At 41.0% G+C, this 17,061-nt stretch overlaps 1 pseudogene; it reads left to right on the top strand.

Annotated features, from left to right (window-relative positions):
- Window positions 1-5,772: 5,772 nt before the first annotated feature.
- LOC127188294 (40S ribosomal protein S27-like) lies at window positions 5,773-6,025 on the top strand (annotated as a pseudogene).
- Window positions 6,026-17,061: the final 11,036 nt, after the last annotated feature.

The following is a 17,061-nucleotide window of genomic DNA, read 5'->3' on the forward strand; positions in this document are numbered from 1 at the left end:
ACAAAGTAAAATGTCCGGCAAAACCAATGAACTAATTGGGATTATTTACATGAGCATAACTGAGAGATTTCTTACAGAAGTATAAACAACTGAAAAGCAGCCGCATCATCAGAAAGCATGCTCCCAAGTCCCCAAATGTAGGTGACTCACAAAACGTGCATCACTAGAGTCCCAATCCCACCTTCCACACATAAAGCTTCGAGGAGATGGAGCTGTGATGGGAACGTCAGGTGAGGGTGTTCTGATCCTCACCCCTTCTCCTCAGCTTCACTATCGTTGCTGTCCACAGACCTCACCATCACTGTGGGGTTTTTTGTTTTGTTTCGTTTTTTGTTTTTGCTTATTTTTTTAGATCACCACAGTGTACTGGTTAGTCTTAAATGTCAACATAACTTAAAATTGCATGGAAACAGAGTCTTATTGAGGCAAGTTGCATTGTGAGCAGCTCTGTGAGGGGTTAGCTTGACTGTTCATTGATGTAGGAAGAACTAGATGACTGTATTCAACACTGTTCCCTAGGCAGTAGGAAGAACTGGATGACTGTAGTCAACACTGTTCCCTAGGCAGTAGGTCCCGAACAGCATAAGAGAGGAGAAACCTAAATAAGAGCAAGCAACAAGTAAGAAACATATATTTACTCTCAGTTGTAAGTGTGATGCCTTAATTTTCTGCCTTGATTCCTCTATAATAATAAATTATAACCTGAAACTATAAGGCAGTTAAACCCTTTCTTCCTTCTTCCTGCCCTTGCTCTTTGTTAGGATATTTTATCACAGCAAGAGAAATGAAACCACGACACTTAGCAATCTTGTTCCATGATGCCCGTGGTTATGTAACTTGGTATAGATAACTTTATTAGAACTATCTCCCTTTTCTCTTCTGGGAGACCCTCATCAGATTCAGCATCTTCATCTTAAATTTTCCAGCCTCAAGAAAGGTGAGCAAATGAATCTCTGCTCTTTATAAATTGTTCAGCATTAGGTACTCTGCTATGCCCATATAGAATGGCCTAAGACAACATGTTTGCTGAGGGAGACTGCCATAATGCTACCTCTATTGTATCTATTGTTCTGTAGATCTGTGGCCTCTCTGGATACAAACTGTGACATGAGCATGGAGGACCCTGAGGAACAGTTCTGTTGTAGGATCAATACCTGTCATGAGTCTTTTTTTTATATGTTGAGTTCTTGAATAGCTTCACTCATTCTAAGTCTCTGATTCCTCATCCCAAATGTATGTTTTCTTATTCCTCTCAGTAGAAATGAGACAGGATAAACAGATAAGACAAATTAAAAAGCATAAAAAGGAAAAGAAGTCATTTACTCGGAGAGTTAGTTTGATTTTACTGCTGTCTACGAGTCAAGGAACTTCATTCACTACAGTTGATAAAGCCAAAATTGACTAGAAAGATGATACATGTGTCCCTAAGCACATCACAGACAAGAGTGTTTAGAACCAGTGCAGACTTAAGGCCAGAACATCTACATCGCTGTCGTGAATTGCATTGTGTTAGTACTTTCAAACTTCTAAGCCAAACCATGTACTTTATAAAGTCACCTTATATTTCTACTTTAAAAATTTGTTAAGAAAAATGAGCCAGTTCACACATGTTACTTAATTTTAAACTTTACTTATTTTTGCTTAATTTTTCCATTCCATTAACTAATTTATTTACTTTATATTGCATCCTGATTGAAGCTTCCCTTCCCTTTTCTCCTCCTTTCCTCCTGGTATCCACTTTTCTCTCTTCACACCCACCCTCCTCCTTTCTCCTCAGAGAAGGAGAAACCTCCCATGAATATCAACCCACCTCAGCATATCAAGTTGTAGTAAGACTAGATGTGTCTTCTTCTGTTGAGGCTAGACAAGGCAGCCCAGTTAGGGGAAAGGGATCTCAAGGCGGGCAACAAAGTCAGAGACAGCCCTGCTCCAGCTGCTAGAGGTCTCACATGAAGACTAAGCTGCACATCTGTTACACATGTGCAAAGACCCTAGGTTCTTCCATGAATGCTCTCTGGTTGGTGGCTTAGTCTCTGTGAGCCCCTGTGGGCCCAGATTTGTTGATTCTATAGGTTTTTCTTGTACTGTCCTTGACACCACTGCTTCCTTCAATCCTTTCTCCCTTCCTTCCACAGGATTCCCAAGCTATGCCTAATGTTTGTCTGTGGGTCTTTGAATCTTTTTCCATCAACTGCTGGGTAAATACTCTAGATGACAGTTATGCTGGCCTCCTGTTTAGAAGGATAGCAGAATGTCATTAATATGGGCAGTGGTGGCCTCTCAAGAAGAAGGATCAAGTGTGGGAGGACAGAGATATAGAGAACTTGGAGAGAGAACTGGAATGGGCAGGGAACATCTCTGAGATGATAAAGTTGGAGCAGAAATTGAGGGAATAGCCAATCAATGACTAGCTCAACTTGAGTCCTATGCCATGAGAATTGCCTAACATTTAGCAGTTTACATTATTTGTGGAACATAACTTAGAAATCCACAGAATCATATATGTGTAGACACGCATAAATACACCTAATATAAAGATTCCTAAGCATGTATGTGTATATAGTGTATATATGTGTATATATACATATAGTGTGTGTCTGTTTGTCTGTCTGTCTGCCTATCTGTCTATCTTCACCTCCCCTTTCTCTGTACTTCATGCTTTTGATGTCTACTATAATGTCTACTGTAATAATCTAAGCATGTCTCTTCCTAATTGTCTATGCCTCACTCTAAAATGTGTTCTCTCCATTACCATAATGAACTCACTAACTGTACTCTGACTCATCCTGTCTACAGTAGTCCATAAAGAAAGGACATGGCTTTCTTTGTGCGGAAGTTCCTAAAGAGAACTCCTTAGGCTGCTGACAGGAGTGTTGGGCTTTGTCTCCTTGGCATTCCTGGCACAAAGAGAGCTGAAATTGTCTTGATCCCCAATGGAATCATTAGGGCTGGTGTACCAAGGGCAAAATTTAAAATGGCTTTTAGTTACTAAGAAGATTAAAGCTAATGGTATCTACTTAAAGTGGCTGAATGTAAGCCAAAGTTAAAAAAAAAAAAAAAAACTAGAATGACCTCTTTCTTAATAGCCATTTGAAGCGATAGATGGCAAGTCATTGCTTTAATGTGCAGGGACAGTTATTCAGGACTCCAAACGAGCTAATCTTCTCCAAGTGCCTTATCTATACCATCAGCATGGAAAATCAGCAAAAAGCAGGAGGAGCTGAATTAAAAATGAACCAACTTCATAAGTATCTCTCTAAGAACCTTAATATTCATAGTTCATTCATGTTTCTTACACAGTGTGAGCAGTGTCTGAGAGAATATTTTCAATATAACATTGGTGAGCTGTTTCAATTGCCTACTTGGTTTGTTAAGACACCATCTCCTCCCAAATGATACTAGACAAAACATGAACAAAAGATAATCACTCATCTGTCAATTGAATAGTATGCCTACTGCTGACTACCTTGACACGATGCAATAAACACTTCCAAACTTCAGTATCCTAAAGCAACGGTTACTTGTTATTGCTGAGTATGGGGCACAGCTGGGAACTGGCTGGCGTAAGCTGTCTTGACCAAGTGACTTTGCATTAGACTGCAGCAGTTGGGTAAGTTCTGCTTCTCATTGCACAGAAGGTCATTTGACAAGGCCCTGGCTTGCCTGTTTCTCATTCTTCTTATAGCAGCAGGGTGTGTTGTCACCCTGCAATGAAGCATCAAGGTAAACAGCAAGAACAACAAAAAATGAAGAAGGAAGGTTATAAAACAGGCAGTTCTAACCTAATCTCTCACTGGCTGAATTGAGTTGTGCTGTGAACAGGAACACTGTCACATCACTTTAACTACCAATGGATCTAGGGTCATATGGATGAATATAATGCAGAGATGAGAACTATGGTCTACTTTTACAAGAGGAGGTTTAGTGTCACATGACAAAGAGTGTTAACAGAACTGCAGAATATGAGCCAATAATGCAACTATTCAATGAGCTTCATTCTGTTATGGATTCTTCCAGTGCCCCTGTGCTCTAGTCTCCAGTCAACCCTGGATCTTATCAGTCTACATCAGTCCCAGTTTGTCCTTTACTTGGTCTGAGAGTTTTACCTCTGAATTGACTCAGTAAACAAGCATCCTTTGTAAGATCAATCTGACAATTGCTCACCCAAGGAACTGAGATCTTCCCAAGCGCCTCCTCCCTATCAGCTGATGAGTCAAGGCCTTCCATGGCCTCCTGGTTTGAGAGATGACTAACAGCTGCTATCAGTAGAGACATCAAAATGTAGTAGGCAAAGCAGGGGTGGCAGCAGCTGGTCTCACTTATTAAACAGTAATTGCCAATCTCTTTGACCTATAGATGGGTTAATTTCATATTCTCCTACTTTTGAGGTTTCTATGGAGTTTCTTACTTAATAGGGAGATCATAAAATGAATCTGTTTCAGAAAGTGATATGAGGCGTTCAGACCATCTGCTGCCATGGGCTTCACAGTGAGCCTGTCTTTCTGCCTGCTTTACTTCCTGCCACACTTCCCTTTTCCTTCTCATTCTCAGATCATGGTTACTAAAGAAGGAAGTGGAGCTTCCACAGACAATCTTTCCTTATTTACTATGGAATTTTTGAGGTAAAGCAATGTGAGGCCAAATGACTAAAGAATGAGAGATGAGATACAGATACAATTGAAATAAATACAAATATACAGTATGCTATGGTTTGAGTGAGTCCCCATTGCAATGAAAATCCACTTATCCATGGTATTTGTATTTGGGGACTTTGGAAAGTAATTGGGGATTAAACGGGGTCATGAGAAGAAGGCTCCCATGATGGCATTGGTGGCTTTGTGAGAACATGAAGAAAGCTTGGCTGGCACATTTGCTCTGCCTCTGTAGGTGATGTACTCAGCCACAACAGGACATATCAAGAAGGCTTTGACCAGATGTAGGCATCATGTATTTGGACTTTCTGGCTTTCATAATGGTGGGAAATATTTTTATACAAATTACACAATGGAGAGTATTCTTTTGTAGCAGCCCAAAATGACCATGAGGAAGGGCATCAGATCACACAAAGTCCAGTTTTTCTTGCTGTACAAGCTTGTGAGTTGTCATTCACATACTTTTTTTTTTGTAGCAAGTCTTCCTTTAGCAATGCAAGCCTCATCTCAGAACCTTTTAAGTTTTGTCTCGCTATTTTGCACTTCATGAATTTTAGAAATTGCTGCCGTATGATCACACATTCTGTTTGGAGGGCTCTGCTTTGAAAAGCAGATTGTGTGTTTCCTCTGTGTATGTGCAGTGTGTGTGGAGTGAGCCAGGAGACAAAATAACACTTCTAGTTATCAGGGCAGCCCCTCAGTTATCTCTCCAATCGGTATTTTGCCTAGTGCACTCATTCAAAGTCACATATTGCAGTCTACCTTTGGTCACACTGACCAACACAGTTATCACAGGGTCCCACCTTGTGGCCTCAAAGTGTATGGTTACTCTGTGATGGAAACTCTGTGATGAAGTTGGAGTTTCAGAGTGGCCAGACTGAAGTGTATATCCAGCAGACACCATGTCTCTGTTTGGTTCCCTGCTCACATCATTCTGTTTCTTTCCACCTTACTACCATGAGGGAAGGTTATGTCTTAGACCCACCATCTCAAGCTCTATTGTTTGAAAACTTATTCCAAGGTAGTTGCTTCCTTTTGTTGGTCTAAAAACAGATCATCAGGTTAGATAAATCCTTGCCAATATACCTTAACAGCAAGGTGATGACCTCCCTATGAGAACATGCCTCTCACAAAGGATCTCCTTCATCCATCTCTAGAAGAGGAGAGGAGGAAACAAAAAAAAGCACCTGGTGCCAAGCCCCAATTCCTACTTTATGAATGTGAAATGCCCAGGATGCTATAAACTCACCACGGTCTTGAGCCATGCACAAATGGTAGTCTTGTGTGTTGGCTGTTCTACTGTTTTCTTTCAGCCTACAGGTGGAAAAGCAATGCTGACAGAAGGATGCTCCTTCAGGAGGAAGCAACACTGAGAGTATCTAATTCAAATGAGGGGAACTACCCCAGTAAATATATAGTGTTTGTCTTGTTTAACTAGTGGGAAGTTGTGCCTCAAGTATTCCAGGCCAACCAGAAGAATGGTCCTTTTGGGCCAAGAAAGGCCTTGAAGATTAAAGTGCATTCAAAAATGAGATTTAAGAGCTGGCAAGTGTAAGGCGCTCTCTCTCTCTCTCTCTCTCTCTCTCTCTCTCTCTCTCTCTCTCTCTCTCTCTCTCTCAGCCTAAGCCTGGGAATGTGACCCAGACAAGCTTGGGGAAGTGACCCAGAAAAAATTGAAGGCCAGTTTCAGTTTCTGAGATCAAGGTGGCCAACTGAGATAAACAATTTCAACTAAGGTAAACAATTCTCAGAAAAATACCATCTGGAAATTCTCTGGAAACTCCCCAACACCCCTCCTTGCCAAGAATAGCCCCCAAGACCAACAACCCCTGCAATAGCCAATAACATTTAGACAAACACCCTTAGCGACCACCAGAGCCAATCCTAACATAGGGCACACAGCCCCTCCTAACCTTTGCGGTTTTAGCCTTTAAAAGTAGCCTGTAACAGTGACTCGGGGTGCCTCCCTCCCGAGTGAGTGCTGAGGTCCCCTGACGCACATCAGCAATAAACCTTGTGCTTTTGCATCAACACTGTGGTCCTCGAGTGGTCTTTCATGACAACCCCCTACCCGAGTGGACTCTAGGGTCCAACACAAGATGATTCAGCCAGCAGAGACCCTTGACAACAAGCTGGTTTAAGTCCCCAGAACCTACATGGTAGAAGGAGAGAACAGATGCCCTTGAGTTGTCTCTGACTTCTGGACTTGTGTCAGAACATGTTTTTATCCCTCCCTAACCCAAGCAAATAATTATAAGAAAATAAAATGAGACTTAAGTGTTAGTAAATATACATAAAGAACTCAGTCCCTCTCCTTATAAGTCACATTGCTTCCAATTCTCTGCATACCTTTTTGACTCATTGGATGGGCTGCTCTAAATAGAGCAGCGGGAGCACTGGGCTTCCATCCAAAGTGGTAAGTTCTGCTCAGACCCAAATATGTGAAGGACCAAGAATATAAATGGAAGTCTAAGGACTACATGTCTAAATATGTTTAAATGATAAATAATACAAATTATTTATAAATAAAATGTGTTGTGTTCTATTGTCTCCCTGGATTTAAAATGCCTTGATAGGAGAGCCAGGTTTAACCTAGAATTCTCAGATGTCTCAGGAGTTCCAAATAAAATAGTGATATGGCTATTAACTCTGACCCCAACCTCTGACCTCTGTCTCAAGCTCAAGCCACTTTTGGCACTGCTTAGTATGTATCTAACAACAAGGGTACTGGATTATATAAGGTCAAGATCTTTCTTTCCCTGCAAGGTTGAGATTCAGTCCTCCATCTATACAGGAGACGTGACGAACTCTCTAAACTGCCATGTTCCCCCCCAAAGGTCCGTGTGTTAGAGGCTGAGTTCCTATCTTGGTGCATTATAGAAAGTTGTAGAACTTTTAGAAGGCTGGAATAGTAAAAGATAGGTCAGTGGGAGGTGTCTTAGTTTTGTTTCTGTTGCTGCAATAAAATACCCTGACAAAGACAAATGAAGAAAGAAAGGAGTTATTCTAGCTCACAGTTCCATGATATGGTCCACCATGCAGTGAAGTCATGGCAGGAGGATCTTGGGAAAGCTGGTCACATTACTCACAGTCAAAAGAAAAAAGTCGTGAATGCATGCACACTAACACTCTTCTCCTTTCTCTAGCCCTATAGGATCAGAATCCCCTACCCAGAGAATGGTGACAGCCTCAATAGCATTCCACCTCAATTAATATGATGTGAATAATTCCCCAGAGACATGCTCATAGGCCAACCCCACCCAGACATCCCTTCAGTGATACTTCCATCCCAAGTGATTCAAAACTGACCATCACACATGTGTACCTTTGAAGGGGATTGCAGAGTCCCAGCTCTTTTCTGTCTTCATTTTGCTTTCTGGTTAGAAAACGTGAAATTTTTCTCTGCTGTGTACTTACAACATGATGCTGGACCTCACAATTGGCACAGAGCAATAGCCTGACTCACCACAGACTTTCCTGAGCCTCACCATAGGTCCAGAACAACAGCCTAACTCACCGTGGACTGAATATCTCAAACAGTGATCCAAACTAACCTTTTCCTTCATAAAACAGCAATAGAGGAAGTCTGGATATTCAATAGGTAAAGGGCTTGAAGGAAAGCTACCCTGTGAGTGAGAATCCTTATAAACCTTACATTCCACCTCTCAGGAAAAGCACTGTTCCCAAAGCATGTATTTCATCTTCAGTGACTATAAGTAACTATTGCCTAAGAGCTTGCGAGAATCTGGCACCACCCAAGTGCCACCAAATGGAATGAGAGCTGGCAACATATTTGGAAAGGGCAATGTTTATTTGAAAGTGGGACAAAAGTGCAATATTCCTGTAAATTAATGCACCTTACTAGTGAAGATGTGCCCATCAATATTTCACATTAATATGGTTCATTCACAAATATCTAAACCTAGTCAGTCAATTTTTATGTATTAGTTCCTCAGTGGATTCTATTTTAGACTCAATGCATTTGCTTCATTGAAGTTTGTTATATGTCAGAAAAACTGTGCAGTGCTGCTGAGAAATATTACAAGACCATAAACCAAGGAGGGAGGTATAGTGATGTTCCAAACATAGGAACTGTTATCTAAGCCCAGTAGCATGCATGCACATGAGTCAGATGGAGAGAAAAAAGCATAGCACCAAAAAGCCACTGAGCTAGGACTATGGTGGTCATATTGGTTTACCAGAAAAAAAAAATGGCCTGAAGGTGCCTTGAGAGCTGCTAATGCCCACACTCTATGCTAGAAATATAGCACTGATACTTGGCTCTCTGGACTAATTCCCAGAACTCTCCAAGAAAGATAGCCATGTTAACAGTTGTTTTATTTACCAAAAGAGACTAAAATAATACAATTGGGGAATATTCGAGTGCTTTTTTGCAGGGCTTTTTGCAAGGCAGGAAAAAAAAATACTACCAGTTAGGTCAGGATATCAGACAGTAGCTGGAACCAAATGGACCTGAAAGTAACCATTCTACTAATATCAGTTTTAAAGTGTCCCTGGAAGGGACATTGCTCTTAAGAAAGAGCTTATGGTGCTCAAAAATGATAAATTCAGCTTTCCTAACTTTTTAGCAAAGCAACTGAGCCCTATATGAGAGAACTAAATAGCAAATTGTGGAGCAAGTAGCAGAATAGAATGTCTAATCATAATAAATAGAAAGATCAAAGCTCCATGAGTTGGATTGTGTGCATTCCTAAGTGTTTCAAGTGAATTTATTGAAGAACCACCCTGGTGATATTGATGAGCATTGGTTTTCCCATCTGCAAGCCTGAGAGATATTGAGTCAATCTCCTCACAGCTGTTTCCATACCCATGGAAGAAGAAGACTGATATCTATGTTATCAGGTCCTCTAACAACCACTGTATAGATTCTACTGCCTAGGCAGGCTGAGGAGGCCACCTGGCCCCAACTGCAATGTCTGCTTGAAAGTACAGCAGACAGGGCTGCAGCTTTACACATGGGTAGGGTTAAATGGGCAACATCCCAGACCAGAGTTTCTGGGACTTAGGATGGAGCACTAAGTTCCCCTGCTATTGGAATGTCACCAGGGAAGTTTTCTTCTTGCGTGAGGACTGCCATTTCTGTCTTCTTTCCCAAGTGACAGGAGGGTTGTGGGTTGAGTGTGGGAGGAAGTCGGTATGCAGAGGAGACACACATGATTTTCTGCGGATAGTTCCCACCCACAGTGGGTAGGGGTTGCATTTGACTTATTTCTCGTCTTCTGTATTTTTATATAATAAAAGTAGTACTAAAGGATTACAAAAAATCAGTTAAGTCCAGTGACCCTACACACATATTTTCTGATCCTTAGAAACCAACTCCAGGTTGTATTTCCCAAGAAGAAAACCTAATCAGACATCCAACAAGACCAAGACTTGAGCTGGTGCATGGGAAATTCACTCCACCCCATCATAACATCATGTGCTCATAAAGTGTTTCAGTTTCTCTCATGTTCACTTTCTTTGCATTTCATGGAAATACATGGAATATAATCATGTTTACAACCTGTGCCATTGCAAAATCAGAGATAGTGTCTTGCACAAAGCCTCTTTCACTCCAGGACTTGAAGTGGACACTAGGGCCAAGAAACAAATGGATTGTCAGCGACTTTCTTAAGAAAGCAGAAAAGCAATGCATATCACAAGCTTTGTCATTTCCTCTCATCAGGGTCTAGGCCAGAAACAGAGCCACAGAAAAGTGGGTAAACCAGCCTACACAGAAAGTCTGCACGATGAGCAGCTAGACTACACCCTCAAAGAAGTGGAGAAAAACTAAAGGGCGAGGATGGATGGTATATTGCCTCAAAAACAAAAGCTTCAAAGTAGACTATATTTCAAGTTGGCATTTGTCCAAAAAAAAATATCTCTAGCCCTGTACTGTTTTACTTCAGAGCTTGCCAAATGAAAATTAAACACAACAGCAGCAACAACAAGAAGAACAGCAAAAGTATGCCCATCATTCCAAAAGAAAAAAAGAGAACTTAATGGGGAAGAAAGGAAAGGAAATAAATTCAGGGCCCAGAGATAAGGTCTTTTTAAAATCTGTTTATGGCACCCTGCCTTCCTGCTGGGTAAAGCATTGACTGGAACTCTGATAGGTTGTATGCACTTCCTTAGAAAAATCTATCTTTGCAAACCTCTGGTGTGTCAATTTACCAATTCTCCTTCTTAACAACTAATCACCCTCAAAATAGAAGCAGAATCATAAATTTCCTCCATCCTCATATACCTGATTAACTAATCTTTCTTCAATAAGAAACCTGTTTAATGGCTTTAGTAAGAATATATCCTTATCCCTGGTGTTTTCTCTTAGTGATGGTCTGCTCAGGTCTCCCATTTTGGTCCTTGGTTATAAATTCCAACAAATCCATGTTATGGTAAACATTGAACCCCACCTCTGTCCTTTCTCCCTCACTCCACAAGTCTCGTTGCATTTATTTCTAGTCTGGTGACTCTATACAAAGCCTTTCTCATTATGAGCTGAATGTAAAATGTTTCATACATGAGCATGTGTTTAAACACTTGGTTTGTGGTTGGCAGTGCTATTTTTGGAGATTGTGGGAACCTTAGGAGGAACACCTTAGCTGGAGTAAATGAATTTCTCGGGTGAAAGAACCTTGAGATTTATAGCGTGGCTCTATTTCTGACCCTCCTCTACTTGCTGATCCACCCAAATTTGAGGCATCAGCCTCATTGTCCTACAGTCATGTCTCCCCTCTGTGCTGGACTGTATATCCAAACTATATGACAAAATTAGTTCCTCCCTAAGCTAAGTTGCTTCTTAAGTCTTTGGAGATGAGGAAAGTACCTAATCCAGAAAATAGGTACCAGGAAATAGGATTGTTATTGTGTTAAGTTTAACACAATATTATTTAACACAATATTGTGTTAAGTTGTAACTTGTTTGTAGGAGAAAGTTTGAAGATACAAACTAGAGAAGGCCTAAAAAGGCTGTAAGTAGGACTTGATGGATCATTTTGGTGACAGTGTAGAAGAGCACACAAGCTGGCAAAATAAATGTAGATAACAAAGGCTAGGGTCATTAGGTTGTATAGGTGAACAAAGACTCTGGAGGACATTCATGCACATTTTAGCCAAGAATCTCATTGCTCTGTCTACAGAATGAACAATTAATTCAAGTTGAATTCAAAGGAGTGGACTAAGGTTTTCAGTAAATTTTAAGACAGCATACCACAAGGAAAATGATTTGAACTTTGTTCTGGACAGAACATTCTGGGATAACATAGCTGTAGTTGGTAAAAATGTTCACACTATTAAAGAAAAAAACTGACATTCTCTTTGGGCAATATGAAAGGTACCTTAAGTGTTGTAATTATTTTTATGAGACTGTTTGTTTCTTTTAGCTTATTTCTTAACCCATCTGTCACACAAATAATTGAGACTCTTTTACAATACAAGGCTTCACAACACAATCTGAGCAGTTTAAGTCTGTTCTTAGCCCTCTGCACTCTTTTGTCTTACTCCCAGCAAATATCCCAGAAGTACTTGCACCTGGTAGTGTTCCTAGGCTGCAGCTCCTTCCTCCTGATCTTCCTTGGACCTCTCCATGGCCTGCTCCTCTTGCTTCTCCCCCTGACTTGTCCTTTCCTGCCTGGCAGGAAGTCTAGCCCTATTCTCTCCCCTGCTCATTCGTTGGCTGTAAACTACTTTATAGACATAACAGGAGGATAATTGGGGAGCAGATGTTTACACAGCATTTACACAGAAAACCGGAATTTAAGCTAGACAATAACCTTATGCCTACACTTAAGAGCCCACCCATAAATATTTCCAGGCTATGAGAATGCACACTCTTGGAAAAACTGTTATTTAGAAGGAGAATGTTTGAAGAAAGAGAGTCTCTTGGCATACTAATTAATCAGAGCTGTCTAGTAAAATTGTTTTCTCAGACTCAGCCATGAAAGCACACAAGGACCAAGGGCATCTGGGGTCAAGGGCAAGTTCTAGGATATCCACAGAGGCTTACACTTCCAGAAAGCCACTAAGACTAAACAATGTGTAGTCAGATTGTATGCCTAGCATAGACCTCCTATGTAGATTGTGCAAGAAATTGTGAAGATAAAGTCTAAAGTGTGATAGAAAGCCCATGATACAAAATATACCCAAAAACATGAGACATTCAATAAGGTAAGTTACAAATATGAAATTAAGCCAGCCCAGGAGAGTGGGCACTGGTGCCATAGACACAAGAAACACAACTGTTCTCAAATCCACTGGAGTGATAATGATGTCAGAATAAGCCCCAGATGTCAGACATGGATATGCATAGTTGGTGTTTCCTGTTGGATTTCATTCTTACTTGGGTCAAAATTTCTCCCTTATTCCAAATTTCTACCTTTTATAATAGCAGTGTTTGTTCTGTGCCATTGTATATTAAAAGTATCTGATATTTCAAGTTATTATTTTATAGAACCTCCCAGTCAAAGAAATTGATTTGAGTCTCAGAAGAGACTTTGGACCTGGTCTTTCGAACAGTGTTGATAGCAACTAGAAGGACTTCTGAAGTTAGGCTGAATGCTGGTTGCATCATGAGATGGCCATGAGCCCATGGGGCCAGGGGTAAAATGATGTGGATTTATGTGAAACATCCCCCACAAACCCATGTGTTTGAACACTTGATCCTTTGATGATGGCATCATTTTAGGCAGCATGGGATCTTTGGATGATGAGGTCTAACTGAAGGAAATGTTGGGGGTATATCTTAAGGTTTGTAGGCTGGCACATTTCATGCCCCATCTCTGCTTCCTGAACCTCTCAGATGTGAGCAAGCAGATTCACACTACTGCCTCCACAGCCTGTAGGTTCTCACTGGCTGTTTTCCATATCATGATGGCTTGTATGCCTAAAAACCAGGAAAACTTCTTGTTAGTTATTTGTTCTGGGGAATTAAGAAGGCAATGAAAAATAGTTTGTGTGTCCTAACTCATGTCACTGGTTATCACTTTTTTAACAATCTAAATGTGGTCTAAATGGCTTCACCATAAGCTGAGAGTCATCTGGAGTTAGCAGAGCATGCACTTGTCTCTACCCAGGCCTAGGACAGAGACTCACATGCAAAGATATGAATGAGTTAGGACAGAAGGACAGAGTGTCATCTGGACCCACTACAGGTAATAAGGCCTAGCACAGGATGAGAAGACCAAAAATTTTAACTGACTCATGGGTTGAACAAATATGATTTTCTAGGTCAATGTGATAAACAATTAAAACAAATTGCAATAAAAATTACTGTAGTAGGAAAGCTCTTGGCTACAGGAATCAGAAGCCACACGTTATCAAATAGCATAAATGCTAAGGGCCTTTCCCTTGGATCTTCCCTGGTATTCCTGTTCCTATTACTTACCACTATCTCTACCCAAAGGCTGTGTCTCATAGTACAACCCTTTGCCCAAGATCTAGGGTCCTACAGAAGCTGTTCTCCTGAAGTTAGAGGTTTATGAGGCACCATCAGGGAAAGATCAATTACAGTGGCCTGTTGTTCTCACCTCAGATGCTTCTCTACCCCTATAACCCTGAGAGAGTGGAGTGGAGAAAGCAGGATTTAAGAGCACTGGTCTCTCCCTTGCCCAGCCTGTGGCTACATACTCATCAGTCCGAGGTTTCCATGTCCAGTTCCTAAAGCAAATTGCCTTTCTTGCTTCTCTCATCTCCAGTTAGAGTGCCTTGAGGATCTGTGGACTCCTTATCTGACACATTGTTCTCATCCTTGTTCCCAGAGAAGTCTGGCCATCCACCTACTGCTGTGTTTCTGTTCTTTGACTTCTTCCTGTGCCAAGCTATTCTTTTTTGCTGCCCCATCAGTATGCAGCTGTGTCTGAACACAGCCTCCATATCAACACATGACATCATTGCTTTCTTAAGTAAAAATCTGAAGCTCTCTGGCTTACTGTCCTGACCTACAAAATGTGGAATAAAAGTGTCCATCCTGTGTAAAAGGAGATCTCCATTCTGAGCAATCAGTCAAACAGCAGATGATCCAGTTCCCTTGTCCCTTGCCATCCCACTGTGCTATTTTTTAATGGTGTGATACAGTCTCAGAACATCGCCTCAACTCCTAGGAAACAACCCGGCAAACCTGTTCTTTGCTCTTTGCTGTATTTTGCCATACAGCTGCCTATTCCCAAAACCCAGTGAGCCGCAGCTAAACTCTCTCCTCAGTGTTCTTCGCTAGAATTCCAGGCTGCTTGTTCATGATGCTATGAGATATAGGGACAGGAACTTCAATGATCCTGGATACATCCCTCTTTGTCCCCACTTATATTCACCTTAATCTCAAGTCTTCTTGACTCCCATGCATCTTGAAATTTGAATTCCATCCTGTAGCCTCAATCTTCTCAACAAATATATTTTATTACAAACTTATCTCTCCTTCACCATCCCATTCCACAACTCCACCAGTACACATTACCTCTGGCCCCTGGGTGGAGGCTAGATTTGATGGAATGGGTTGACAGTCACTTCCACACTCATGGTCAACTATCCTAAAACCATGACATCTGTTATTTGTTGAATTTTTCTAATTCTCCTTAATCCACATATTGCTGCCCTGGTCCCCAGAGACTGCACATAAAGTGGCATCTCTGAGGACAGAACTGGGATTAGAGGAGGTTTTGATGATGAGGTCATGGTTTGGTTGTTACTAGTGCTATTTTCTATGAAGAGATGCGAGAGAGCTCAAAAATTCTCTCAGCCATGTGAGAATTCACTGAGAATGTGGACATCCACAAAGCAGAAAAGCAGTCTCTCCAGAGATCAATGTTATGTTATCTAATCCTGATATTAAACTTCCAGCCTACAGGAAAGGAAGAAAGAAAATAAATTTCTGTTGTCAAAGCCATAATGTCTAGAAGATCAATCTAGTGTACCAACCTGTGCTACTGGTTCTGTGGTGTCCAGCCATAAATGTCATCCTTACCCAGTCTCATTAGTATCCTCCACCCATTCCCAGCCTTGCTGTGTTCAGTCAGCATGCTCTCCTTTCTGCACACTACCTAGCTTCATACAGGAAAGCCATCATACTAGGCATGGAGCTTTTGAGTACATGTACATGGTCAAGAATGCCTCCCTGGGTAATTCCAGAGTTAGGTTAGTTACATCAGCCTTTTTGCGCTACAAAGAATGTGGGCCTTGCCTCCATTTCCTGCATGTGGAGCCTCTGGCTTTATTGCTGCTGTTGTTATTGTTGTCCTTACTAACCCCATGTGTCTCGGTGACAGAGATGAGTTTCATACATCTATCTATGCTTCATGGTAAGTAGCACAAGATATATTTTCTCAAGTGCTTTTGTTCTGTTTCCTTCAAAGGAAAGAGCTACTGTAATGTAGTCTCATAGCAAGGTTATGCAATCAGTACATTGAAGACATAAGACATTCGTGTACAAGGACCCCTGTGTTACCTGTGCATAGAACCACACTGCTTATTCTCCGGCCAAGCCCTCCTCCACCCTCCGTGGTGCACTGTGCCCTTAATTTCAATAATATTGCCATATTAGAAATATTATACAAATAAAATTATACAATATAGAATATTTAGATTTTTGGCATTCTTTTGCTTAAATCTTCCAAGTTGTTTCAAAACTGACAGTTTAATAAGAATTTACAATTCATCCATTACAGGAAATCTACAAGAACTTTTACAAATGTTGGCTTTGTGGCCACTTAAGTTTTCATTTTTCCAAGATGAATGCCCAAGAGTATAAAGTGCTATATCACATGACAGTGGTGGCAAGATGAGCAATTTTCTTTCTTTTACTTCTTTGTTTTTGGTACTATACTTGATTTGTTTACTTTTTTTATATCATAGTAATACTAACTTTATTTAGTGAGTTGTGAAGTATTCCTTTCTCATATTTTCTGGAAGAGGTAAATTAAAAAAAACTGACATTGATTGTCCCATTAGCCTTTCACAAAATCTCCTCAGGAAACCCATGAAGGCCAAGAGAGATACATGGGGAATGTTTCAATTATAAATTCAATTGATTTTAATTGGGTGAGCTATAGCCTTTGTTTCAAAAGGAATTGTTTTCCTCTAATTGTCAATTTTTTAAAAAATTTGTTCACTTTGCATCCTGATTATAGCCTCCTGATCCTACCTTCCCTCCCTCATACCCTCTCCCTCCCTCTCCTAGTCTTCAGAAAGGGAAGCCCTCCTCCCATAACATCTGACCTCAGCAAATCAAGTCTCATCTGAACTGCCTCTTTCTCTGTGGTCTGACAAGGCCATCCTGCCAGGAGAAGGTATCAACCTGTGGGGGCTGGAGCCCATGTCAGAAGTTGTCCCTACTCTCTGTATTATGGGACCCACATGGAGACTGTGCTGCCTATCTACTGCATCTGAGCAGAGGATCTAGGTCCTTACTATGCACAGATCT

The sequence above is a fragment of the Acomys russatus genome, chromosome 4, assembly GCF_903995435.1.
Source record: "Acomys russatus chromosome 4, mAcoRus1.1, whole genome shotgun sequence".
NCBI classification, from domain to species: Eukaryota; Metazoa; Chordata; class Mammalia; order Rodentia; family Muridae; genus Acomys; species Acomys russatus.